This window comes from Cyanistes caeruleus, chromosome 2 (genome assembly GCF_971803275.1).
Source record: "Cyanistes caeruleus chromosome 2, bCyaCae1.hap1.1, whole genome shotgun sequence".
Lineage (NCBI taxonomy): Eukaryota > Metazoa > Chordata > Aves > Passeriformes > Paridae > Cyanistes > Cyanistes caeruleus.
This window is the reverse complement of record NC_141702.1, coordinates 83,364,031-83,389,671: the sequence shown is the minus strand read 5'-3', so window position 1 is coordinate 83,389,671 and position 25,641 is coordinate 83,364,031. Positions and strand designations below refer to the sequence as shown.

Here is a 25,641-nt window from a genome sequence, read left to right as displayed (position 1 = left end):
TCCTCAAACCCACAGATGCTGACTCTTATTCTGTCCCACTAAACAAAAGACCAGAGTGTGAGGTGGTGTCTCGGTTCCAGAAGACAGGTGTCTGCTAGGGAGAGCAGGAGCCCCCCTTGGGATGAAAGAATGTAGACCCCCTCCCTCCGAATTATTATAATTTTGAAATCAAGGGGCTTTCAGGCAGAGATCTGGGGATAGGAATAACAGTTCTTTACTAGTATAACCAGGCAAACAAACAACAATAACTACAGCATTAACAAGAAAACAGAACCAGGGACCCCGGGACAGCTTTCTCGGCTGAGATGGAATGGGGAGAGGCTTTGTTTCACAACCCCCTCGGGCGGGCAGTCCCAGTGCTCCTGCAGGGCTCTGAGGAACAGTCGGCTGGAACAGCAGGGATGAGCTGAGATCCTGGGCCGGTGGATGAGGTGTATCAGCAGCTCCGCGGCGGTGCCTGGCAGGCAGGCCAGGCAGGTGTCCGGCAGGACAGGGGGTGCGAGGCCACTCACAAAGAGGGAAGAAGAAGAAGAAGCCGCAGCTCCGTCTGGGTGATGGTGAAAATTCCCTTCTCCCCACCGCAGCAGCTCCGCGACCCAGCAAACGAAATGTCTTTTCCCGAAGCCGAAGAAAGCCAGCTAAAAAACTGTCCCCACCCTCCTTTTCTGCCCCCTTCCCCCCCCACGCCCGGGCCCGGCCACTCTTTGTCCGTTGTGAGCAACCCTAAGTACCGGTAGTTAGGTTGTCCCAGCACATAATTGGTAAAAAGTCCACGGGCCGGCCAGAACACAAAACAAAACAAAACAAAAGGACACCTAACCCTCAACAGGTGGTCTGTCTTGTTAGTATCACCTGCCTATGCCTGAACACAATTTATCAGAAGGGTTTCAGTATTTCATCCCCAGTTCATCCCCTTGTGATGTTGCAGCTGTTTAGATGTGATACAGGTGTGCAGAGAAGGAAAAATTAATGCAGTTAATTTTCATGTACACAGTACCATTATAAGTCCCTTTATACCAGTTAAAGTGTGACTGTGGAGGAGGAGGAGGGAATTCTACTTTAATTACATTGGCTTTGAAGCTAATATCATTAAGTCAGAATGAAAAATTATGCACAATTATTCCTAAGGGTCTAAATTGAAACAATTCCTATTGAAGAGAAATTCTAATAGAGAAAATCATTGACATAATGGTGTAAAAGGATAAACCTTCTTTCAGATTCACATTCAGTATGTTTTGCTCAGCTAAAACTGCTGTATGTGGCTGTGTTGTGGAGCTGAACTCTGATAGCTTAGCTGAAGGGTACACAACTTGACAGAGCCAATCTTGGACCTTTGTTTTGTTTCCCTTGGGGTATCATGTAGAGAAGGATAAGGTGGAAGCCTGACCCCTAATAGAAAAGATGCACTTCTACAAAGATGCCTCAGGTTGCTGGTTGGGACTCATGATGCTGTAAAGAAACTGCTGCTCTTGATCTTTACCTGACCCTGTGTTGGGCCCCAGCATTTGTCCTATTAGAGCATCAGAAGAATTTTTCATTACTTGTTTGGTTTCCTCACAAACTTTGTAGAATCATAGTTCCCTGGTTGGAAGGGACCTTAAAGATCATCTAGTTCCAACACCCCCTGCCATGGGCAGGGACACCTCCCTGGAGATGACATTGCTCAAAGCCCCATCCAACCTGGCCTTGGTTGGAATTCCTGCCAGGAATGAAACATCCACAACTTGTTCCAGTGCCTCACCAACTTACAAACTTCTCTCAGAAAATCCAATAATGAAAACTTTCCATAATTATTCTCAGTCCTCAGGGCTTTTGTAGTGCAAAGAAGAAAAAAGAAAATTGGTGGGAATTGTCCTCAGTTTCTAACAGTCTAAACTGCTTATGTCAATAGATGCCTTAATAGGCATCTTAACAGACAAGGTTACCTCTTGTCTGGGGTAAGAAGGTATGTTTGAAATATCTCTCCCCAGACATGGTTTAGGTACAGAACCAAAGTACCTCAATGTGTGTGCTGATGGCCAGGCAAAATTTCACCCCAGGTCTAAATGTAAATGCCCTACCTAGCCTTGACTGCAAAGGAACTGGAGGTATCGTGATGTACTGTGTCAGCTGCATGACACATATGTCCATGCTGGGTCAAGACGGGAGGCTGCAGCAATCCCTATCACCCTCTTTTCCCTGCAAATGACAGTGGAATCTAGCTAGCAATATCCAGTTTTGCTAGCTAGATGGCCTGCTTCTTTCTTCTCCCCATAACCTCCCCTTTGAAGAGCAGGTATGACAGGGACACATGTGACCTTCAATACAGACTCTCTAGCACAAAACTCATGGCACAAATGTGAAAGCTTTGTTATTTTCCATGAGCTGACCCTCTTTAAGGCATCTGAGAGGTTTTTTTAAACTGTGCACATTCAGGCCAGTTACTTCATTGCATCACTTCAGGGAGACCTGAGTGCACCATGCCCCAGAGCTGCCTTGCTTGTGACCATGTTTTCCTTGTGTGAGAGATGCTCTTCTGCAAGAGGAGCTTCAAAAACACTTTCCCCTGTCTCTGAAGCAGTCAGATATAGGGACAGGAGGGGAGAGCTTTCTTTCTAGCCTGTATGTGAAGATATTAAGCAGAGGGCTGGTCCCCTGCTGCCAGACCCACATGACTGTCCTCTTGGACTTTTTTAAATGTTAGACAGCTGCGATCCAGCTCAGATCCTAAATATTTATCTTACTTCTGAGGTGTCATCCTCAAAACAATCTGTTGTACTGACACGAGCACTAGGGAAAACAGCCTCACACTGACATCAGACACCAAACTCCACCCCAGCAAGCCAGCACCAGTGTTTGACCTTTGGAAATTTGTTGCTTTTCTTCTTTGCAGCTGGGGGTTTGTAGAAAGGTGTGAGAAGTGAAAGTGGGGCAGGGGAGTGGTACTAGAGCTCAACTCAGCTGGCTTCTGTGGAGCTGCTTTTATTTAGGAACCCTGAAGTACAGTTTTCTCTACTTCTTGCCCTCTCTGGTGTGGAAATGTCCACCTGCCTTTTTAAATAGCTGAAGGAACAGTAAATATTTTTATTTATTAATATTTGTTTATTGTGCTAAGAATAGGAAAAAATCTAGACTGTTGTTTACTTCTTAAGAGGGTCTTGGGGAAGGGCCCCTGTAGAAGTCAAATATAGAAAACATGAATTTCCATATGGGAAACTGAGCTAAAACATCGGATTGTACAGACAAGAGGTGGCTTATATGGTATGGGAGAGAGGTAGAGGGGCAAAGGAGGTGAAGGCTGTCTCACACAGATCACTAATGATCCCCACTATCTCCAGCTGAGCACCTGACACTGTGTGCAGAGAGGAGAAAGGAGCACCTCTGAAACACACGGCTGATTCAAGAGCATGGGCAGTGTCCATTCCAATGGCTGGCGCTGTCCAGAGTCGAGTAGCCACAGAGCAAATTGCCTTCATACAGCAGAGACGCCAAACTGGGCAGTGCCCAGCTCCTTCCAGAACACTCCCCAAACTTTATCACAGAACTACTGTGGAGTGCCCTCACCCAAAGAGGCAGGGATTTGATTTTAGATGGGCAGTGTTAAGGTGAGTGGCATAGTTTTAAGTCCTAGGAGGATCATAAAACCCACCACCTTGCCTTTGTTCTGGGTTCTTCGTCTCTGGTTTATGCTTAGTTAAATCCTGTGTTGGTGGTGCCTCAATAAATGGATTCCTTAGTTTAATCAAATGGAGAGCCATCTTGTTGATTTCCCGTGTTGGTCACCAGTGGCTGCACCCTCCCTGCATATGACTTGGTTTCAGCATGACACAACAAATGGTGGAGAATGTGGGCACCAGTGAGGATAGCACGACCAGCTTGACTGACACTCCATAAGTCCCCCGCTGATGGCTTGATAGCTGGCGGGATCCCCACCTTAAAAAGGAGGACTCAAGAGTACCGGGCAGAAGGGCCAGGTTGAGAGTTACCTCAGAGACATGGGGGTAAAGGGCGATGGGACTAACATCTACCATTGCCCAATGAGACGGTTTAAGGACAGTTTAAGGGTGTTTATACATGTGTTATAAATGAAATTAGAATTTTGACAACTAGGTCCCTTGGGTAAACGGCAGTTTAATTAAAAATGAATACAAATTAGTAAATGCAATAGTAATTTGGTATAAAAGAATACAGTTTAGTAAAAGAATATAATTTAGAAAAAAATTACAATTTATATATATAATCTCCCAGTAATTAAGTATGATTAAAGCATAAGCAAAACCAACCGGGGTACAGGGAAGGCTTATTACCCCACCTCACGTACAAAACTGACCAGGGTACAGAAGGGGTTTCTTACCCTGCCTCATGTACAAAACAAAGCACTTCAAGCTAAATTTATATATTGTATGCTTATATATATTCATTAATGTTTCCCATAAGTTTCCTCCTATTTCAAATTTTTCTGACTTTACGTCACTTTTCTTCATGGCGCATGCCTCACTTGTTGTTAGGGGGTCTTCAGTCTTCTTTTGGTGGTCTTTTGGCAAAGGCTTCTCCTCTTCCTCTTTGTCCTTTGGATAACCTTACAGGTTTGCATGTGCGTACTAAGCATTGTGTTATGTAAGTGTACTAATTAGTCTTATATTTACTGATCTTTAGGCCCAATGTGTAAAGTCATTCTAATTTTGTCCATTTCAAGGCTGTTTTTGTCTTGGGACATCACCTATCTTCCAAACTACATCCTGTACCTCAATTTTAACATGAAACATCTGTAAAGGGGTGCATCTTCCTTGTAACACTGAGACTTTTGATTGCTTCTAATAATAACTTTAATAATAGTTACAATTTAGTTGGCACGAATCAATTCTATTTATTACACATGAGAAGGAGTTTTATGGATGGTATGGGTGGTATGGACAATATGGATGGTGTTGCTCCTCCCGTGGACTCTTCTTTGGCTTCTGTGAAGTCCCCTTTTCTTTTAGATGTGTAACTTCCCATATCTTCCTCTATCCTTTGTTTCTAGGGGTAGGACACGGGGTGAAAAATGCCAGGATGGCACAGGGCTGCTGCTGTCTCCCTATCACTCCATGCCCTTCTCTGCTATACCATCCCCCCTTTTCCTGAAGGCAGGACAAGGGACAGAAACTGTTCAGAATGATGCAGGTTTGCTACCATCTGCCCACCATCTTGTGTCCTCCTTTTCCCCCTGTCTTTCCATATTCCCCATTCCCTGTCCAGGAAGGTGAAGATTTTGCCCTATCCCAGACTCCCCCTCCTCAAGATGGTGCTGCCATGCTGTTTGGGGTCCCTCTCTCCCACCCTGCTCCTTCTTTTCCAGCTCCTAAGTCTTCCTTTCCCCCAGTAACTCCTCCTCCAGTTCCACCCTCTAGATGCTCCACCTCTGGGGGTTGTGCCCTTTCCACTGTGAGTCACAATCCCCTCCAAGGAAGTTGAAACGTCCAAAATGGCGATGCCCATAACACCAGTACTGGACCAAAAGCTGTACACTAAGGACTGTGTCCTTCATTACAAAGAGATTAAGAACTGTTCCCCTTGTGAAGAGATCAGGGAACTGCACCCCTCCTGGTGAGAAGATTAAGAACCAGGGGAGATTGAAATAGAATGTTTTCATTTTTATTAATTACCACCACTTCTTTTGTTTAGTATCATCAACCAACAACATCCATCTGTCCCCGGTAGCTGACCCCACTGCTGTCCAGATTTCTAAGTGTTTGTTTCTAGTTTTATTTGCTTTACAATACACCCTATGAGATGAGGTGTGATGGACACTTGTATGTTTATTTGTTTAATATATTTGCTTAATATATTTTGTTATCGGGTACTGATGTTTTTAGTACCCCACAAAACATTAGCTAATTAGCATCAGCTAATGTTTTGTGAAGGGTTAGGTTTTCTGTTATAAAGAGACAAAATTTTAACAAACAAATTTAAGGATTTTGTTAAAATTTTGTTAAGTAAATTTCCATTATTATTTAATGGTAGTTTGTAATACTAATGTTAAGTTAATTGTAATGGTGGTGATTTTACATTTTCTATTAACTCATTAAGTGAAATATTCAATTAAGTATCATAATTTCTGTTATTTTATCCCCAATGTTTAAGTCTCAAATGCTTTTATATTGCCTATTAATTTAGCTTAATAATGTTAATTTTAGTTTTGTAAACTATCAAGTAATATTCCCAGGAATACCTTTATTATAAGTTACTCAACATGCATTAAGTAATTCAAGTTTTAGGGGCATTTTGGGTTCATAACCAAAAATTAATAAAAACAGAGGAGTTTTGGAGTGCCCCCGCCCAAAGAGGCAGGGATTTGATTTTAGATGGGCAATGGCTTTAAGTGAGTGGCGTGGCTTTAAGTCCTGGGAGAACCATAAAACCCACCACCCAGCCTTTGTTCTTGGTTCTTTGTCTCTGGTTTATGCTTGGTTAAATCCTGTGTTGGTGATGCCCCAATAAATGGATTCCTGAGTTTAACCAAGCGGAGACCAGTCTCGTTGATTTCTAATGTCAGTCAGGGGTGGCTGCACCCTCCCTGGATATGACGTGGTTGTGGCACAGTGCAACAAACTACAGCCTCCAACCCAGCCTGACCATTTTAAGTATTGAATTTCGGGTGAAGGCTTAGTATTGCTTCCCATTTTTGACTCTGCTTCCAGGTAAGTTCATGTTGCCTCTTCTTTTTTCTCCATTCCTTTCCCACATCCCTCTTCATAGTTTTGGTGGAGAGCTACTGTGGGTGGAGAGCTTTTGAAAGCTCCTTGGTGTTGCTATTCATACCTAGTGGAGGAGAGTGGAAAATCCCTAGAGGGAATTATTTCCGAGGCCACAAGAAACAGCATGTCCTGGTTGGCTCCCCACCCGTAGCAATGAAGCATAACTAGGAGCACAAGACATGTTCATTAACCACTATATGCACATCTGAGAGATTTGTTCATGCCAGAACAAAAAGTGGGGCCAAGCCCAAGAGAATGGGAGCTGTGATCTATACATGCATGCCCAGCTTCTGGGATTAAAGGTGCCTTGTCCTCAGCAGCTCTGAGCAAAGACTTCAAAGGCAGAGACAGGTGAGGCACTAAAGCAGCCACCCTCCACAGCAACTGGCTTCAGTTTGGCTGAACCTGTAGGGAGTTTAAGGATTCTCCTATCCAAATGAGTCAGGACAAAGGACCTGAGTTGGCTTGACCCTTGATTGGAGTGGACTGGTTATTGTAAAAAGACTATTTTAATTTTTATAGTGCTATAAATGTACATAATGCAATGCTATTTAAAAATATGGTTGAAATTTCACAGAGTTTGAAGCAAAGGTTTCCAAGAACAATTGAATTCTGTGGAGGGCAGGGAACTGGTCAGTTCAGAGATCCTGGCTCTCCCCTGGAGAGCTTCTCCCTAGGCAAGACACTTGATCTCAGGCAGAGAAAAAGTGTCACTCCCAGAGGCCTTTGAGTTGAACATGTTAATTTGTTACACCCCATTGGTTTCCCTCCCTATCAATCCACCCCAATACATGTATCCAAGTTTCCCCCTCCCCTCTCCTTCCCTATAAATATCCCAGTTTTTCCCCTGTTCAGGAAGCTGCTGTCACTGGCTCCCTTCACTGAGGGCCCTGCTATAATAAAGGCTGTTTCTCAGTGGAATTCCATACAGGGCTCCAGTCTCTCTCTCTGTGTTACCTGCACGCTGCCGCTGAGCTGAAGTCACTCGCCGGGCAGAGGATGTGCCTGTGCCCCTGGGCAGTCCTTTTCAAGACAGCTTCTTCAGGGTAGTTGCGGCACCCCTGTCATTGACCATGCCGCGACAGAATTCCATGTTGTAGAAATACTGATCCTCAAGGTCCAAAGCGAGTAGGGCATGGGCTATGCTTGACAGCTTTGCAGGAGGGAAGGTTATGTTTCATAAATAATATCTTTAATTTTTAAAGGAGCATTTGTTTGAAGATCAGCTGTGAATTAAAGCTGGAAAGTTGAAAAGTTGGAAAGAAGAAACATAGCAGCTTCAGCCTTGTGAAAGCAGTGCAGGCAAATACAGTGTTAAGTGAGGCTTATAGACCCAAGTTCTGGTTCAGTGGTGGTCCCCTGGAGGTTTGAGAAGCCAAGGCACCTGGGAATCCCCACAGTCTTACAAAGCCTTGGCTAGATAAAGGAACTTCATTAGCTTATTTTGCTGCTGGTTTTTTTTTCACATTTCAAGAGCACCAAACACTATGTTAAACAGTACAATCCCCTGGTACTAAAGCTTACTTGTATCTCACTAATGGTGTTTTACCATTGTCGCTCCGATTGGGAACGGCTAGAAAGAACGACACGGGACTCTCAAGGGAGTCTCAACACGAGAATTCCTCAGTTTATTGCTTCAGGCCTGTCTTATAGACAGATACGTGGAAAGTACAGAAAGGAAACTCTTATTGGTTAACAAAGTGCTACATCACCATCATTGGTCAGGGGCACTCTGCCCCCCTGACTCTCTCCTGCAAGAGGAAACAAGAGAACAGACAAACAGCACCTGGCAGTTGTTTTCTGTCTCTGAGGATTGTTTTGAAATCCTCCTTTGAATTCTCAAGCTAGTTTCTCAGGCAGGACTGAGAGGCTATGAGCCTGCAGTCTCTGCAGCTCTCTGCAGCCTGTTCTAAATACCATAATGAAAATTGGTCATTTGTTCTGTATTTTCTTTTGCTTTGCAGTCTTGCTCTAGTTTATGATGTTTCTTTGCCTCTGGCTACTTAATTTATGCAATTCTGTCTAAAGAAAGACTTTGTCAAAAGTTCTGTAGGAATCAGTAGCCTGTAACAACCAATTCTCCATTGCCATTCTCCAAAGTCAAATAGAACAATGAAACATGATTTTCTTGTGTCAAAAATTTGCTTATTAGACCTTAATATATCTCAATCTGTGGCACTGTAATTATGTTTCAAATTTTCATTACAAAACTTGTTTATCAGAATAAGATGTATTGATTTCCATGGGATAAGTAACCCTAGTGTTTATGAAAATGGTAGACGTAGGTGTTTGCTGTCTTTCAGCTCACTAATTTTATTGAGAGATTATGTATTTTCCTCCAAAATTTCTTTCTTAGGTGCCTTCAGAATTTTTTAACCTGGGCCATCAGAGAGTGGTGATTTACAGCTCTTTAATGTAGTGTGTTGTAGTCCACAACCTCAGGATCATGTGCAGAGAACCTGCAAGGTTCTGGGGACCAGCATGGAACACCAATGAGACGGGCTCCTGTTCATGAAACCATTTATTCAGCATGGGAACAAAGTCAGGTCCAGAACACAGAGCCCCGAACAGAGGCCAAGCAGGGGTTTTTGAGGGACAGAACTCTTGAGGGTCTCCACCTTTGAGGGTGGAGTTCGGGGTCAGGGACCACTACAAACACACCAAGAGAGAAACCCCCAGGGACTCAAACCCAATCAGAACTCCTGGGCCACCCTTCACAAGGGGTTTGGGATGGGGCAACTTCATCCAGGGCTCACATGCTCATCCCCCAACACACGGGGTCAAAATTCACACACATGGCTTACAGCCATGCCTGTGCTTTAACAATGCTTATCTGAAACTAACTCTTGGCCTCCCCGAGGCACTTCACGACAGTAGTGCATTTATTCTAACATTTTTTTCTTTTGACACATCACTTCCTGACAGTGCCTCATCTTTACATGCAGGTTGTTAGACTCACATATAATTAAGCTTGTCCAGCACTTCCCATCATAAGATCTTACTTTTCAATATATAAGACCGTTTCTGGGCAGAGATTTTTCATGTTTACTCAGTCTTCCTTTTTGGGATACATATATTTGTTACATCCAAAATGATGTAACAGTTTTCAAGAATGAAGCCAGAAAAAAATTATGCCTGTGTGTGCATTAAAAAATAAAGGTGACCTTTTACTTTAAATGTTCTGTGTCTGTCACCCTGAAAACTCAGCTTCTGAGCTTGCCAACATAGTTTTTTAAAGACTTTCCCAGGACAATAACTGTAAATATAGAGATATGTGTACATTCTTTCTGTTACACGTCTTGTGATGGGCATCTCTCATGACCAGTGCAGTGAGAAAGTGTTATCCTGACCATTCAATCCCTGGCTGTGGTCAGAAGCCTATAAATCCTGGGAGGAAAAATAAATTCTCTCTTCTTTTCACCACACCTCGACCTGTGTCCATGTGATCTATTCATCTTCAGCGGCAACATGTGTCCACCATGCTGTGGAAATAAGATTTGAAATTGAGCACTTGGGTAGCCTCTGAGTCAGGAATGCACCTTTTGTCTCTCTGTGAACCTACCCCAAATGTGGTCCCCAAAAACTGCAATTTGCACATGCCTGCTGGGAATTACTTGGATTATAGAAGCATCATTCGCCCAAGAGTTCATTTGTCCTGGGCATGTTTGATGCCTCAGGCTATGCAGAATTTGCTGTTCAAGGTCTGTAGCCATGTGGAGCCAGCTTTTAGCAGCTGCTGGGGCAGCAGATTTTCATAGGAGCCTGGTGAGGTTTGGAATTTCACCTGGGAGCTGGAAAGAGCAAGAGAGAGAGAGGGAAACCAGGCTGGGGTTTGGAGAAGGGTGAAAGACTGAGACACAATGAGCAAAGGGACTGGGCTTGGAAAATTATATGGGTGAGGGACGTGGGATCAGACAGTCAGGCTGAAACTGAGATTACAGAGCCTGAGATTGTGTCTAGGTGACTGTGTGATCTCCTCTCCCTCCTGGCCACCAGTGTGGCATTCGACTTGCACAACTTTGCAGGCTCTAATTCTGTTTACAGCCAGTGGCAGTCCTAGAGAACATTTCAACTGACCTGTATTAAGTGCCTGCTCAGGATGAATCATGCCCCAGGACTGCTGTGTTTTCTCTGCCTTGACAACAAAAGGCTTATCAGATCATAAGTCCAGACAGACACCTCTACGTCTGATCAGATGGGGCCTGTGCTCACAGCCTGCAGAGGGGACATCAGCTGCTGAGCCCTCTGCATGATTTAAACCTTCAAAGGATGATAAGAACTGGGGATCTGCCTGTATTGTACAGCCCTGGTCCCAGGCTGGCATGAAAACCCTCTGCAGGGCATCCCTCCATGTCACAGTCTAACCCCTGCAGACCCTGGATGCAGTGCTGACTCCTTGGTCCATCCCCTGGGGTTGATGGGGATGGGATGGGTAAGGATTGTATGGAGGACAGTCCTCAATGACCAAGGCTGTGTGGGTGGGGAGATAGTTGTGGGACCCTACAGAGACAGCAGCAATCCTTGGAAAGGAGTTGAAGAGGATGGAAGGAGGGGAGCAGAGATAAATGTGACAGGATATCTTGGAGGCACTGGTGGGAAAGGGCAGCAAGACTTGGCATTGCGCCTGTGGAGGGGCTCTGGACTGGAACACCAACAAGGGAGGGGAATATGACTGGGAGCACAGGGACCGAGAAAGCAGAAAGGGTCACAGGAGATGAGGAACCCAACCGTGAAAGCAGTGGAGCAAACACCAAGGAGAACGGAAATACTGAAATGCTATTTATTAAGTTTGTGCTGCCTACCTTGTGCAGTGAATGAAACAGGGCCCTGAGGAGAAAATACTGTGTAGGCACATAGTTAATGCATAAGGGAGCAAACTAATGGTTGCCTGAAGATCCCTGCCTTTTCCTAATTTTTCAGTGTTTGACTTTGTACTGTCATTTTAATAAGTTTTGTTATGTGTCAGATGTACATACTCTGCTATAATGTTTCTCGAATGAGTGATGTGCATCCTCATTTTCATCCTGTTGCATCTTACAATGTTTCTCTGTTTAATGCTTGGTCCAAAAAGCAACTTACCCCTCCAGCCTTTTCTTGCTTTCCTACTAGCAGGTATGAGCTTGAGGGAAAATACAGACCTTCAGTTCTGCTGCCTAAAGGCAGGGACATTGCCCACTGAATTTCATTGTCATTTAATGCCTTATCCTGGATGCAAATGCTCACATGGTTTACAGAGCACATACTAGAGCAATAAAAAACAGACAAGGAAATCAAAGGCATATTTCTATTCTGTTTTTGTATTACCGGTTGTATTTAATGCAGTGCACTTAAAGTGCCTCTAGAATACAATAGAGTGGTTTTTGATGGTAAATTTAACTGCCAAACTATTGCCTGCCTCATTGGGATTCCTTCCCATCTTCAAGTCCATATAATCCATGTCTTACTTCACCAGTAATGGGAGAAGGGTGACATGTGGTGCCAGCCCAGCAAGAGCAAAGTTTGAGGAGTTTGGAATCGTTCCTGGGTTGTTCAATATCACTCAGGAGAAAAGGCTCATGCCTGTGCAATGAACATCACCAGGTTAACGCGGAAGGACTGACAATGACCTATTATTTCCTTCCATGGGAGATCTCTCTGAATCACACAGCACAGAGGTTCACCTGGTGATTTGAGAATTAGCTGCCATGATACCAAGCATGGCTGACCAGAAATGGAGATAAGAGGCTGTTGATATCTATTCTTCCCTTCATGCACACAGGAAGTCTATGATTAATGTTTTAGATTCAGTAACTGTGGCCCAGGGGCGTCTGTTTTGAGGAAAGCGCCAAGGCTGGGGTTTAACCCTCAGTCCAGCTTTTGATTGTCCCAAAAATACCACAGACTAATAAAAATATCACATGGCAATTCATTAAAAACTTCCCATAAAAGAAATGTTCTTAAAAACAAGGAAAAATCCCCTTTTGGAACTTGCAACATAAATGTTACTCTGATACACAAAATTCAGTGTAAACCCGACTAGAAACTGAAGTGAAAGCCAGACATCTGTTTCCATTGTCCGACAGAGAGAAATGCCAAGGAACAAGGAAACAGCAGAGTGTGAAAACCATATTGGATTTTAAAGAACCTTGCAAGGATAAGCTTTTGTGGGATCTTCTATAAATCTGAGTATGCAATCTTTAGCATGCCGACATCCATTCAGGTTAATTAGACTGGAGACAGGTGTCACAAGCTGTGTGAATAACATAAAATCACAACAAATGAGTGAGTGGTACCCACATGTCATAGGAGAAAAAATACAAATGTGGGTGTGTGTTGCATCCCAGGAGTTGATAGGAGATGCTGTTAGTGGGGTGCCCTGGGATGAGACCTCTATTTAAGGAATAGTTCTCCCTTGTTTTTTGTACCCCATTTACATCATCCAAGTTACCTCATCTCAGTTATGTCATTCCTTGCCCTTGCCCCAGAATTATGTCATCCCTGTTCTCCACCCAATTGACTCCCAGTTCTAGAATATTACCTGCTCCTGTCTTCCCTATTGGTCCCTATTCCATGTCACTACACCCCTAGACCTTGGTTGGATGTTAACCCTTTGACCTCACCTTTGCACTGCCCCTGTGCCCTCAACCCACTGGCCCTCAGACCCAATGCTGCGCCTTTCCCTGTCTGTATAAGACCCTGGGCCCTCCTTTGTTCTCAGTTCTTTGTCCCTGGTCTGCTTCTAGGTGAGAATAATAAACTCCCTAGGAACACCATACAAAGAACCCCTCTCATATCTTTTGTCAGTGTTGAGAACATCATGGTGCATGAGCATCTGGTGTGCTCATCTGAGCTATCCCCTTTCCATGGAGACAGAGCTCTTGGGAAGGCAGTGGTTTCAGCAGCTCCTGCTGCGCCGCTGCAGGTGTGATGGGGTTGGTAGGGTTTGCACCTTCACAGAAAATAAGGATGACACCTGCATGCAGGAGTCACTTGATCATGGAGGAAATGTTTCTCACATGCACAGCACTTCTAGAAGTCCCAGAGACCAGCCTTTCAGGCTGTACTGGTCACTTCTGTCTGTATTATTAACAGATGTATTGCAAAGGAGAACTGTTCTGCCTGGGTAAAATATATCTGTGAGTGGCAGGAAGGGCCTGTCTATAGCAATGGAGAAAGGAGGGTATAATGCAATGCCTGAGTGCCTGAAAGAGCTGAGCAGTGGCTCAGACTGGATACCAGGTCTTGAAGACTGCCAGGCTGCCCAGAGATCTGGGGTGGCAGACTGGGTCTACCGCAGGAGTGGGGGAGGTCATATAACCCAAGGATCTTCAGAAGCAATTGTATTTTTGCTAGCAATGAGGAAAGGAATAACGTTTAAAGAAGATACTCCCTTCTTACACTAAATAGAGTTTTAATCATTGTGGAAGTAAGGTGGGCAGAAGGATTGGATAGCTCAAGGAGATGCTCTGAGTCAAGCTCAGTAATGATTAAAAGCTGCTACTGCTTACAGCAGTTCAGGGTTATTTGAGATGAGCTGATAGATGTCAGATCGCAGGCATTCACATCTTTGCAGCACCACCTAATTGGCTCCCATGTTAGCAGTCTCAGCAGTGATGCTGTAGTTTAAAGGGGTTGTGGGGAGTAAGTCCACTGCTCTGGGTAGGGAATAACTTAGAGTGCTCTGGCAAAGCAGAGGATGGAAGCATAGGTAAGCTTGTCATGCCAGTGGCTTTATTTTTATTGCTTTGAGGAGAAACAAAAGCTCCCAGCAATTCCAGCCTGATATCAGCCCAGAACTGCTCCAAGAACTGAGATCTTTCCAATAAAGCAAGACAACAGCAAGGCAAGAATTTGTAGCCCTGCTCCTCTAATTGCAAGGCTCTTTCCCAGCCCCATTAATTTCCTGTGAAACTGAGAATTTTAGTCAGCATTAAATTTGGGATTGTTGCCTTTCACTGGGACTCTCTGTTACACAGCAGACAGGCTTACATTTTTGCTGTGACAAATATTTTATTGACATTGATACAATATATACATTTCAAAAGAACATTCAGGATAATGTATTTCTCTATTTCAGTGGGGAGACACGTTTCGCATACAGATGGCTGGAGTAAATTTTGCCTCACAATTAAAATCTGTTTAGAGTTTGTAGCAAAGTGACTGATGGATTTGGCTCAGTGCTCCATCAATCCCCTCTCCCCATGACTCTCTATAGAACAACATTGATGGCGGGTCATAAATAGCCACTTGTACAAAGTGCAGGAACTCTTTAAGTATCATTTTATAGCTAGTGTATATATTCCAAGCATCTGGCAAAATGCAAAGTGCTTGGGGTCCTTAGGTAGCAAAGGCAACAGACAGTCGGTGGACAACAATACCTTTCTATTTGTACCAAGGGTGCCTATTTGAACCTTATATTTGTACCCAATATAGGAATGGAGATTTTGTTAATATTCTGGTAAGTTCTTTATTTGCCACATGTACAAAATTCAGGTCCTTTTCTAAGGAGAGAGAGGCACTAAACAGGGTTTTCCTGGCCACATCAATGCCTATTTATATGATTTTTAAATCTCCCCAACACTTCAGATTAGTGCAGATTTTCACTTTGCTTTTTGTCCTATATTCTTGCATAATTTTAGTGGATACCACTAAACAGTCATTTTTTTCTTCTCCACAAGTTTTTCATCTCAAGGCTGGAGGAAAATCAGGCTCTGTTGGAAGGTTCTACCAGTTACGAATTATTTCAGTGGTGCTTAACACTCAACTGAAGGGGCCAGTTGATCATTAAACAATGTTAAAACTAAAAGCTGTATAAAAATATAAAACACTAAGGTAAAAGCCCTCTGCAGTAACAGTAGCCACATGTCATGGACAGGGGGGTAGCAGAGGCATGGGGCAGAATCATGATGCATCCTCTTTTCTCATCAAGCAGAGGAACATCTTGAGCAGCCCTGAGCAGGGAGAGATGGCCTGGGCACCTCCCTTGCTACAGTGGGATTGCTGTCTGTCCTCAGAGGTGCCCCTCTAGTTAACCTGTTCCTAAAGGCAATCTTAGCCAAGAAGGCATCTTAGCAGTGCCCCCATAGCATAGCAAATTCAAGCACATGACCACAGGCTACTGCTGTGCAACAGATAGGTGTTAGTAGTGTGTGTGTCTCCCCTGGTGGGACACAAGCCAGGTTCCTGAGCTGCACATCTTCTGTCCTGCTGTACAGAGACCATGGAGAGTGCCTTCAACTGCCAGAGAGAAGTCTGCTAGAGAGGAGGTTGAGCATTGTGGGAACCTCTCCTTTCAGAGTTCGCTATGCAGAAGCAATGCTCACATTGCCAGAAAATGTCCTTCACTCACGTGAGATGTAAAGCCAGGAGTAAACTTCTGGTGGTCAAAGCCTGAACAACAAGATAAGGAGCTTTTCAAAAGTACCTGTGAAGGAAGAGGGCTGTGGGTACCAGCAGGTCTTGTTGCCAGCATGACAGAAGAAAGGAGAGCTTCAGAAGGAGGTTGTGGTTTGGATCTCATGGCTTTGGTGAGGCAGTGATGTTCTGTAGAACACCCCCTAACTCACTAACTCCACCATACTTCTGCATGGAAACTTAGGGGTTCAGCTCACAAGCTCAGTGCTTCCAGGCACATTGTCCCTGCATTTTCCCAAAAAGTTAATTGTGACCTCAGCAGCTTCCCCCTTGTGTAACTGCTGTGGGGTCTGAAGTGAGAGAAAACTCCAGGGAAGTTACGAAGATTTTCATGTTTTATAAAGTAGTACTCATAGTCCAACCACTTGTACCTAAGAGACAGAAATTTAAAAATAATTAAAAAGAGGGGGGTGCATCCTTTTCCTGGAGGAAAAGGAGTCCTGCCATTTATTAATTTTCTGTAACAGTAAGTAGCATTTTCTTTGAGGCAGAGAGAGCAGTTTTCCTCCCTGACCTGTTACAGCCTGACAAAAGCAGCAAACCTTAGCTGAGGAATAAACAAGGAATTATTTATTTGTTCTTGGCTCAATTAATTCCTGGCTTGGAATCTTAGTGCAGAAATCAGGCTATTTTCACATATCCATTGTAGTAAAATGATGTCAGGCTGAGCCATTCCTGGCAGTAGCTCATGCCTGAGAATTAGGAGGGAACCACTATATTTGGAAATACAATCCTGTTATGGCACGGCAAAATACATTCCCTTTACAACAGGATGCAGTAGACTCCAACAGTCAAAAGCCTAGGAAACCTGATGCCAGGAAAACCCATCTGCTTTCCTAGGATGCCAGTCCAAGGCATAATCATGGTTGATGTAAAAACATATCTTCAGAAAAACATGGAAACTGAATTTTAGGTCCTGACACTTTATTTTAGCTCAGCTGCTCAGAAACACCCTGAAATCTGTCTCTAGCAAATACATCTCTTTTTAATTTGAATATTTTTATTTTAAAAGGATCACTCTTTTTGTTGTTAGATGAACAATTCAAACACAGGTGTGTCCAGCCTTCTCCTTACACCTTTAAGTTACTCCTGTAACTTCGTTACATAGAAGGCTGTAGAGATGGTACCCATGTGTGCAAATGTCTGCTAGCAAATACCTTTCTTGCATGGAGGAGAAGGAGCAGAGTGCTCCAGTGCTGGCTTTCAATTACAGGTGCTTTTGCACCAAGAACCTGGATTTATGGCTTTTCCTTGATGTGAGAATGAAAATGCTATTTTTTCATCCGACTGGAGTCAGCTACATTCTAGTAAAAGGAAGAAGTACGAAAAAAGAAGTCAGGTCATGACAGGACCAAGTATGAGGAAGGACTTGTACAAGGACAGATTGAGAAGCCTTCCAAGCAATAGTACAGATTTATAGGATGCACATTCACCTACTACTTTGGTTAACAGGCAGAAAGCACATAGTCAGATGCTGGTCATCTTTAATGCTGCTCCCAAGCCATACAGCAAAGAAAAGGTTATGTGACACTAACCTGAGGACTCCCAGCTACTGTAGAGAACTATCTTAATGGGACCTGGTAGCCAAATGATCTCAAACACAACTAGAGGTTTTGGAAGTTCACAGAAAAAACAAACATTCTAAACAGCCTCTTAGGTTCATCTTTGCTAAAAAAACACACATTAAAAATGCTGGCAACTCTCTGGATCTGTGCATTCTGGATGGGTCACCTGTCCATTGCTGTCACTAAGGTAGCCAAAACAGTCTTAGAAACAGTGGAAAATTTGGGCCAAAAAGGATTTAGACAGTATTTGCTACCAGGTATGTTGGTTCATTTTTTTCAGCAGATAGACACTGACTAGGCCAAAACAAGGTTCACAATGGCACGTTGCTGCTGCTGCTGTTTTCAGGTTATTAGCGTGAACAGAAACAGCCATTTCATGCTGATGCCACAAAATTTTCAGCCATCTGTAACATTTAAGCCTTTCTCAATCCACTATGAAGAATAGCTCAGGGAAGACAGGTAGGGGAACAAATCCTTCAGCTAATCATAACAGCTAGGAAAAGATGATAAGGCTTGGACAGAAGGATTGTAAATGCTCTTCTCTCTTGTAATGCTTCACTTCTACCAAACCAGTGGGGCAGAAATCCAACTGAAAACCCCTCTAACATCCACAGTTGTTACTAAAAAGATGATATTTCCAGCTTGCCAATTCCCAAGAGCCAGAGCTTCAAGGGATGAAAGATATTATTCCGTCCACTCAGGTAGAGGAAGAAATTACTCTGACTATTTAAATTTTTATGGATTCCCTACTCATAGTGCTCTTTGTGACTGGGCAATAAACCACTATTACCTGTGATTTCAGATTTGTAAGATAAAAAAATATTGATTTTCAGTTGCAGAAAATGTTAGTGTTTGGGGGCAACAATTAACTGGCCACTCACCATGTCTCCCTGGATGCAGGTAACAGGATCGAACTGCTTCTGACTCAGAGCATATAGTGTTTACTCATGTCTTGCTCTTCACCTGGGAGTACCAAACCCTTGCTTTCATCGATCTCAGTCCTTGCTTGGCTAAGCACTTTTAGCTTTCATCCTCTAAGTTTTTGCTGCAGAAGATATAAATCAAGGAATCCAGAGAGCCAACAGAGATGGAAAGCTTGACAATGACAGCTGTTAAAGACTATAAGGTGAAAGGTCATTGTCAAAGAATATCAAGGTCAGGGCATTGTTAAAGCAGAAATTACTGTGGTAAATCCTCTCTGTATGAATGCTAATTGAGGTGAATAATTAGGTGGATTAGCAAAGGCAGGTTGATCTGTGGGGACCTGAGCTGGTATGCCTAGTCATAAGTGGAGTTTGGGTGATGGGTGTCCAGAAGCCCTGAGGACGTCCTCGTCAGTGTACAAGAAAGTAATTTGAGGAGTTGATTTTGTCATTAGGGATCCTGGAAAACTGGAGGTTTAAGTCTCTGCTGGCACTAATACTCTGGATTTTCCTCAGATTGTGTATGCGTTCCTCTTCTAAGTAAGATTTTTGCACTTGAAGAGCTAATGTCAAGGGCCAACACCTTTAGCTTCATGATCACCAGGATTACAGTGAAAAACAGGCTTCTTTTGGAGGTGCAGATTCACCACCAGAAGGAGGAGGAGGGCTTGGTGCCAGGACAACCCTGGCTGGCAGCAATGGTTTCTTCCTTTTAGCAAAAGATCCCAGAAGGTATGATGTGAGGAGGCTTTGTCTGGCATCCAGGGCTGAAATTCTCGCCAGTCTCTCAACACTTGATATTACACATGGTCAGAAAACATCATTGAAAATGTAGGAAATCTTGCTTTTTATTACTCTTCTGTTTTCGGTAATTGTGCACTACCCCTGGACAAAGACATATGGTTTTCAGTAGAATATCTATCTACACAGATTTTTTTCCATGGTTATTTGACTCGATCTTCCCAAGTGTGGCCTGGCTAGCTCAGTGATGAGGTTTCTCTTCACTCGAGTTTCAAGCTAGCACATGTTTGTGGGGTTCACTGATTTTCTTCAGGAATTCAAGTCTATAGAGCGAGTAAAGAAATCGGGTGGCGGGGGTGGGGGTGGGGGGGGAACTCTCTCTCTGGTTTGCATTCCACAGTTTATTTCTGTGAAGGAGAATCCAAAGGACGAGAGACCAAGGATTTGGGGTCTGGGGGGGTCTCTTTTAACAGGGTTTCTCGGAGGGAGGGAACATCATAGAGAGAACCAATTATTTTTCTCAGTTAGTACATCTTACAAACTTTCTACAAATCAAGGTTACACACACCAAGATAAGAAATAACAGACACCAACTTCTTCAAATGCCCACAAAGGTGTAGGAGTATTCTCCACAGAGGGGCAGAGGGGGAGAGAGGGGGGGCTTGGTTTCCTGGCAACACAGGGGGGAAACAAAGGGAAGGTAAGCATGCCCTCTCAGCTTCCATAGCTCAGAGGCATTCTGGGACAGGAAAAACAGTTACAAACTTCCGTGTTGGAAAGAAGGGTCTCCTGGGCTAAAGAAACTTCAAGCAGCTGGAAATGCCAGCAGGGTCCTCTATCCGGCCTCTCACCGTGGAGCTGAGGAGAAAAACTTCAGTAACCATGGTAACTTGACGCCAGGTAAACAGTTCGGAGAAAGAGAAGCTGAGGGGGGCGGGGGGGGAATCACAATTAAAAGATGGGAAAAGATACATTTCAAGCTATCAACTACAACAGTTATTTATCATATTTGTCCTTTTTTAGCTGCACAACCACCAGTTACAAGCAATGTAAAGGAGAAGATAATGAAGTGCCAAGTGCTATGCTCTGGTCTTCCCAGCATCAGGACTGGTAATGGGACCATCTGGCTCCAGGGCCCTGTTTATTGCACTAAACACAAAGGACACCTCAGGATGAGGGTTAAAATCCCAGACAACAGTGAAACAGCAGGGCCAAGGCAGGATAGTGGCATTTTTGCCCCAAGCCCTCCAGGCTCAGGGGTGTGATATTACAGAAGATGGTCCTTATCTGTTCTCCCCTACTGCCCTTCAAAGACTTCAAGACAGCATCTCTAAAGATTGATATCAACCACAATTCTGGTAGTTTATCATTCAGACACTGCACATTTTCCTTAGAAATCCCAAGGCAAGGTATCTCAAAACAAGCCTGTTTTTTCTGTCTTCTACTGCTCATCTGCAGTTCTTCTATCCTGATCTTAAAAGGTTACATGACCTTTCTGCTTCTCCACCATTGTCCAATAGTTTGCTGAGGAGCTCTCTTCCATTCATCCCACACTATACTGGTCAGCAGACAAGCTTCATGGCTCTAGAATGTTAGCTCCATGACTCATCAGGTTACAGGCAAACATCTCATAACTGTTTCCTCCAGGAAACTAGCAGCATTTCTAGGAGTTTGCTTTTTATGCATGAAGATAAGCAGAAAAGAAGGAAAGAAAGAGAACCTCAGTCTGTGTGCAACAGAGAAAGGCTAGTGGTACTTTTCAAAGCTATAATGCCAAAAATAAAGCAAAGAAGTTATATCCATATTTAGCTTGTTCTTTATTTTTTCCAGAGTTTTTTCCAGGTTTCTTGGGAGATTGCCTATCAATATGCCATTATCCTGGTGGCCTCTGGATTTTGGTGCCATTAACATCTGTTTTTCTTAGAGCTCTTCTGCTGTCCTTTCTTGTGTGTCCACACCTAGACTTCCCTACTCATCCTCCAGTCAGACCAGTCTTACTGCCACAGTTCTCTACACTGCAACCAGTACCCAGTTTTCCCTCCAGGACCACTGGGGGCATGCCCTGTAATTGATGTCCTGGACCAACAGCACTTTCTACTACTGGAAGTCTATGACTTCCAGGTTTTCCTGCAGATGCATCCTTGCTATGGACTGTCCTGAATCTCTGCTATTCAGCCCTGAATCTTTCTAAAGTAGAGATTGCCACCATGATGGTTTATCTGGTATCCATTAGCAGTGGTCAAGATGAGGCCAGTCTCTGGCCAGGACACACATATGCAGAGCCAAAAGGCATTAACTTCTCCTGGCCATGAGTTGACTCTCATTTCAGGCTTGGTTGCAGTTGCTACAATGTCAGTAGGTGAACTGTAAGTTTGCTTCCCAGCTTCCTCTTGATTCCCATCTGCAATTTGCTGTATATTTGGAAGGGCAGAAGGAACCAATAAACAGATTGATATGAGAAGAGGCAAAACCCCAAAACACTATACATCCTGCCTGAAAATAAAATTCTAGGTAATTAAATTGGACTCTGGGAGAAACACTGGGACACAAGATGAAAAATGCAAAACCAACTGAAAAGGAAGGCAGAAGGCTGCAGGAAACATTTAGATAATAGAGGAAAAAACCCCACACAAACCAAAACAAAGCTTGTCCTGGAAGCTGGGAAGGAAGGGAGAGTGCAAACTCTTTGATTCTGAAGACGCTTCTGAAGATAAGGTTTGTATTTGCTGTGCTTGTAAGGTCACTTCCCAGCTTTCTTTCTAAGCATTCAGTTTTGTCCATTGATGTTTCTCTGTGGAACACCAGTTGCGAGACCAAGAGGAACATTTGATCATAGTTGTGGTGCTGGTAATATGAGCATAAGAGACAGAGTATCTCCAGGAAATTTGCAAAAATTGCTCTGGCTTTATATCCTTACAAGTAAGAGTAAAATCTTGCAGATGGAGACTTCATACAACAAATGGTTCCATCTGTGAGTCAGATGCTAGGCAGGAAGCAGGTGTGACATACATCTGAGCAGTGGCAGACAGCCAGTCTTTAGGGGGAGAGGGTTTATCTGCCAACAAGTGAAAAGACCAGAGTTCACTTTGGAGAGCTAAGAAAGTTCTGGGAATGTGGATGAGCTGGGGTAAGCCCCAAAACAGAGTCCGAGAAAGAGGAGGAAGAGAAAAAAGTCAGTCCAGGAAGTCTGGGTGGGAGAGTACTGAGAGAAGCTGAGCCTAGAAAAACAACATTCTTATGGTATTTTATTTACCTTTAATCCGCATCCCAAGGATCTATTGGAAAGCATCTTGTTGTGACATCTCTCATGCAGTATCACAAGAACACACTTTTGTTTCCAAGCTGGGCTGAGTCATATGTAGGTCTAGACTCACACCAAGCTGAAGGATACTTAGCTGACAGTGTCTGATTTAGCTTCAGATGGAGGTAAGGGTGGAAGACATTCACCACTCTACCTATTGCTCCTTGAGGAAGTGAATGAAGTCCTTGGAGGCTTGGCTGTTGAAAGATTGGTGCCCTTTTTTTTTGTGTAGAGAAAACCTTGTTGGTCAGCACTAGTGGGAAGGAACCACTCTTGACTAGAAACAAGATTTTCTTCAGGGTACTAAAGTGAGCTCTTTGTTATCTGAAACTTCTGTTTTCCTCTTCCTGAGAGTCTCCTCTCCTCCATGCAGTGCTGGAATAGGAAGAAGCTGTTTTGTCATTTAAAAGAAAGAAACAGATGGAATATGTGGCAGTGTTAAAAAGCGCCAGCTTGTTGCCACGGTAACTGAGGGGGATATATTTTATAATTATTATTTCAAATTCTTCATTGTCTTCATTAAAGGTAACAACGATAGCAGAGAATAAACAAAGTGATGCCCTGCTGTGCAAATCAGTCCCGCAATAAATAAAATTAAAGGAGTGCTTTGCATTGCAAATGCTGATACAGTCACCAGAAGGGTGGAAGGACTGCAGGTTATCTGAGGATGATGAATTATGTGTGCCGGCACATTAAGGACACAGCAGGGTCATTCTGTACCTCTACCCTTTAACTTCTGTTGTGTGGTTTTGGACAAGTCTTCTGGAACACTGGACAAAGACTCAGCCAACTTGCATCATGGAATATTCTGATCAGCTTCAGGAACCCCCCAGACATTTATCATATTGACCCAGTAAGCAGATGCAGTAACTATAAGGTCCTTGTGAGCTGTTAAGCACTGTCACTGTGGGATGGAGGATGTTTGACATCCTGAATTGATTGTCTAAGGAGCTGTGTCTCAGTGAATGATGGGTATCTTCCACCCAAGATGTCTAACACACTTCACCAACCTATTACCTACATTCAGGTAGCACTCTGAGCCACACTGTGGTCCAGTCCTGCTGTGAACTATAGTAGTTGCCTTTCAGTTCTTAGCTACACATCAATTAAGAGTATGAAGGAAAGAGTTAGTCTTGGCTGTTTAAGATAATAGGATAAATCCAGAATGGACTGCAACTCTTCTGACTTGGCATTTGGTTCAGGCACAGAACTAAAAAGATAGTAATCACACTCAGCTGTGGTTTTTATGGAACATCTCATGTCAAAAGACAACATCGCATGGTGCTTTGACCTTACCTGTTTACTAGAGAGAGTAAGGCATCAACAGATTAAAGAGGTAGTTACAAGGGTGAAGTGTTTAGGTGGCTGATTAAAGGACACAGCTGTGACGGGCCAACTTTGAAAGAAAAGGTTTTTCTCTTGATAAACCCAAGGTCAGTAAAGAGAATGTGTGAACACAGCCCTAATTTGATCAAGAGATTACATTTAATGATAACAAGTTCATACACAGCAAAATCCCTGTTATTACTTCTTCTGACTGTGTTTGCTATTGCTGATGAAACAGATTAAAAATGCATCCAAGCCTGCAGATTCTCCCTGGGGATGAGATTGAACAGAGGTCTTCCAGGTTTCCTGCCTTTGCTCCCAGTTCTTTCCCAGACTTTCTGTGCGCCCAAGCATCCAAGCATGAGAGAGACAGCTCAGGAATCCAGGGCACAGGCAGCTGCTTACTCTTCCTTCGGACAGCAAAAATGAATGTTGTCTAAATTTAACACTGCTTCTGCTCACTGCCTTTCAGTGAGTGAAGTCTGAATCTCCTGGGGCTGTGGAGTTGCCACCAGCAGGGACAGGACAGCAGCCCTAGCTCTTCCCAGTCTGGGTTTGGCAGGCAGCTAGAGGCAGAAATTCCTTTTGTTAAATAATTGGACAAAGGAGGCCTGACCTTCTGTATTTGCATCCCCACTGGGATGAGAGTGAATAAACATCAGTGAATTATTATTGCTGTAGATTAGGAACGACTAAGAAGAACGACACAGACGTGTTCAACTCTTGTGAGTTGAACAGGAGAGCATAAGGTTTATTACCTCAGATCTTCTTTTATAGATTTTCTTTTGATACGCAAAAATCCGAAAGGTAAAACTCTTATTGGTCAGTAAACTAACACATCACCATCATTGGTCAGTGGTGTACACCACCCCTCGACCTTTCTTTGCAAGAAAACAAGAAACTGACAAACAACACCTGCAAGGCTGTCTTCTATCTCTGAGGATTGCTTTAATTCCTCCCTGCGATTTCCCAGCCCACTTTCTCAGGCAAGACTGAGAAAGTTATGTGGCCTGCTATTCCACAAACACTGTTCTCCCTGCCTTGTGCTCACATTTAGCATACATAAATTATCATCTTTCTCCCCTCTGCAGATATCTGTATACTGGCAGGATCAGGTCAATTATTAAGGCAGAAACAGTCTTTGGAACATCATAACTATTTCTGAAATCATAAAACCAAGAATGAATCTCATAGTTTTTACTGGCTTTACTAATAAGTGACCTGGCTCTTCCTAGTACGGGAATGTACTAATGTACAGAGATGTCCAAGGGTCCTCTCCAGTCACTGTTTGCGTCCTACTGTATTCACCCCTATAAGTGGCCACTACCCATTAAGCAGACAGAAAGCAGCTCTAAGCTGCTCTCCTTCTTCCAGAGACAGAAATGAGGAAGGATCTGTCTGCTTGGTTTCTCATGACTTCAAATGCATCAGCCAGCCAGACCATATCACTCTGGGAGTCCTCCTGTCACAAGGGGAATAGTATTATCCATTTTAATAGCTGCTCACATGTCATTTAATCCTGAGTCTTTTAGTAAGTCTAAGTATAGTATTAAGCATAAGAGAAAGTAGGAAATATTATACAATAATCATTAGAAATGGAATATGATAGGAGTATAGGTAGTAATTTTGCACATATGAGTACCCATTACCAAGACAGCTTTTGTCAACTCAGCATT

General features: G+C 43.5%; 1 long non-coding RNA gene across 1 annotated transcript; it reads left to right on the top strand.

Annotated features, from left to right (window-relative positions):
• Positions 1-20,010: 20,010 nt before the first annotated feature.
• LOC147654971 (uncharacterized) lies at positions 20,011-24,227 on the top strand. The gene is made up of 2 exons (XR_015282560.1): positions 20,011-20,238; positions 20,362-24,227. It is a non-coding gene; the product is annotated as an uncharacterized LOC147654971 (long non-coding RNA).
• Positions 24,228-25,641: the final 1,414 nt, after the last annotated feature.